This window comes from Montipora foliosa, chromosome 13 (genome assembly GCF_036669935.1).
Source record: "Montipora foliosa isolate CH-2021 chromosome 13, ASM3666993v2, whole genome shotgun sequence".
Lineage (NCBI taxonomy): Eukaryota > Metazoa > Cnidaria > Anthozoa > Scleractinia > Acroporidae > Montipora > Montipora foliosa.
In genome coordinates, this window is record NC_090881.1 from 1107432 (window position 1) to 1110504 (window position 3073).

Below are 3073 nucleotides of genomic sequence, written 5' to 3' on the forward strand. Positions count from 1 at the left end.
TGTGAATACTGCTACTGTCATTTCCTTGAGTCGAAAATCCATGTTTGTCAGTAGAAATTATTATGATTGTCTTATGTGCTTCTTCATTAGAAAAAGGGATCTTGGCTAAGATCAAATCAAAGGTTCCACAGAAAGAACCAAAATGACAGACTAGAATAACATTTAGTGTTTACCTTAGAAGGCTAAGGTTCAAATGAACTTTAATTTTTGACCTGAAAGGGTTCATTACTGTAAATACTTTATTTAACTCAGCCGTGTGAGTCACTTTGTAACTAAGTCGCACAATTATTTGTAGAGTGGAGAGGCGCAAAGCCGTGTCATATTTTGAAAGTGTATTTAGGGCAATATACTTACAGCGAACGCAGACCCGTGAGTCCTGAGAAAACGTTTTCTGGGAGTTGACTTATTTTATTTTTATCAAGATATCTAGAAATGAACACAAAATTAGAAATGAGTACGAAATTTGAATTAAACAAGAACAATAAAATCAATTCCATTCTAGTTTTAATTGCCGTTTCCTTCTCAGCATTCGCTGATCGTCGTTGTACTCGATTCTACTTAGGCAAGAGCAGGAAAATTAATCCCAGTTGTCCTAAAAGGAATCCGTGAACAACTCAGAACAATGAAATCAAAGAAAAAGTGGATAACAGTGGATTTCCTAGTTCTATGGAAAACAATAGGAAAGATCTAATATATAGATTTAGCCAAGCCTAAAGGCAGAGCTCCCGGCTTGTTTATTTTTACTGGCTATAGGATTAGTGCAGGGGGGGGGAAGCAACTTCCCATACATTCTCTTAAATGAAATCCAAACGATGTTCTCACAACTTGCAAAGCAATCATGGAGGCATTAGTCAGCGGATTCGTGTATTGCGCACGAGCAGAATTTGTCATCCCGAAATGTAAACAAAACAAGAAACATGGCGGCCGATGTCGGTGCGAAATGTGGTGGCTTTTTTTAGTTTATTCAACGATTTTTTTTTTATTTCGAAGCCCTTCAATTTGGAAAATTTACTTCTTGGTGGACGTCGGTTTTAACGCACAGTGGTTTCTCCGAGATCAAGGTAAGGCAACATTTTGTAAATGTGTATGACTTCGCGTTAAAAAAGCCTCTTGAGCTAGTAAGCTTAAGATAATTGGCTAGGTGATAAAACAGGTTGGTGAGCAAACAGTAATTATCCCCGCTGTATAGTAACTCGCAATTTTTCAAGTTTTTTCAATTTTTTTGTCTTTGTAAAATGTCAATCGGGTGTTCGATTTATGGTATTTGTAGTAGAAACACTTACCGGTAATACTCAGAGATAGACATTCCTTTGCATGTGTTATTTGATAACTAAACCAACGTTTTACTTTGTAATTTTTTCCAGCTAGCATTTATTACCGCCTATAAAAAGAAATTCGTTCGCGAAAAGAGAATATTGTGAAAACCAGCTTTCATTGAGGAAGAGTTCTTTTGCTTGCATTGTTTGTTTTACTTCAATTGCATTACTTGTCTTTGAGGATTTTTATTGATACTCCTGGGGCGAGATTCCTACATAAAAGTGATGGAGTGCTCATCTGAATTTTTAAAACAAAGCCTTAAAACGAATTAGAATAGTCTTTCCAACAAACTTTTGTTTGGCTTTATATAGTCTTTTTAGCCAGAAAGGTACTAAGGTAAACTCTATATATGATCAGGTTAGTTTTTGTTGTTTGTTATTTTTTTAATTTTTTTGCCACACCACAGACATAATACAAAGATAAGGAATAAAGAAAAAGAGAGAAGAAAGAAAATTATAAAGAGAAGAGACGAAAAAAAAGAGTTTTAAACATTGTAAGTGGTTCAGAGTCATGGATTTTAATTGTGTTTCGGTCAAGGCAGAATGGAGCACACCTGTCACTTTTTCTAGGATTCCCCCTGCCCTCCCTTTGGTTCTGGTTATAAAATTTTCAAACCAGTTTCATTTTTATTTTCCTTTGCTCCACTTTGTGATGACACTGAGACAACAAAAAATGAGAATTAAATTGGTTGAATTAAAAGTTTTCTAATTAAGGTTTTTTTTTGAAAAAACAAAAACAATTTCATGTCTGGAGCAAATATACACAGTTTCAATTTGAGCAATTTCCATTTCTTTCTTGGTGAAGTCAGTCCTTTTTCATCTAAAAGGCTTTCCTGCCATGTTCTCACATTCTGTCTTCCACTGCATCCACAGTGCCAGTTTCAGCAAGCAAAATTTGTCTATCGTTGACATGTGTTTTTCATTTCTTACAGGAGAAAATAACAGTTGGATTGTTCTATCACCACTGATTGCAATTTTCCAGCTGGGAGGGAGTTTTGTTATCAATAAAGAGTATAAATGGGCCATGTCAGGACGATGACATGCCATTATGGGGAGGACATTTCATTAAGGGTTGATCACTGAGTGTTAGCTTGTTGCGCACGAAAATGTTTCAGGCCTTGACTGCAAAAACAAATAAACAAATAAAATTCTTGTTTCTGGTCGTTGACTGGACATCACTAGTAGAACTCACATTGTCTCCATTGTTGCATGTAACATGAAATGTACTGTTCAAGAAGTTGGACATGTGGTGTGAACAGCCATATGGCTGGACACACTTGATGTTTACCTGACTTGAACAGCACGGAATATATGCTATTTCACCTGTCTCATAATTCATGTGGTTGTCTCTATCCCAACTGTAATGTTCAAAACACACATGCTCGGGTTGGCTTCATAACTTCCCCTACAGGCAGTTAAGGGGTAACTGCCTGCATCATTGATAGCAAATGGGAAGGTATGTTGATAGTGGTAGTGGAATTCCTGTATATACAAATGAATTCCTGGAATTTCAATTTGCAGGGTCCAAAGGAGATCCTCATGGTCCAATCTGAGGTCACTCTTCTTTCTCAAATTTTCTACCAAATAATCAATTTTTAGTTATCCCCCTTCAAGCTGAACATTCGCAGTTCATGAGATAGCTAGCAGGTGTATGCTTCAATCGCTGGAGTTAGGGTCACCAAGATGACAGATAGGCTTGGTAGACCCTTGGTAAAATACTTGTTCCGGAATTTGATGTTACAATTAGTTCCAAGAGA

General features: G+C 36.6%; 1 long non-coding RNA gene across 1 annotated transcript; it reads left to right on the top strand.

Annotated features, from left to right (window-relative positions):
* Positions 1-886: 886 nt before the first annotated feature.
* LOC137983015 (uncharacterized) lies at positions 887-2521 on the top strand. Its single transcript, XR_011118879.1, has 3 exons — positions 887-1061; positions 1724-1810; positions 2249-2521. It is a non-coding gene; the product is annotated as an uncharacterized lncRNA (long non-coding RNA).
* The last annotated feature ends 552 nt before the right edge of the window (positions 2522-3073 follow it).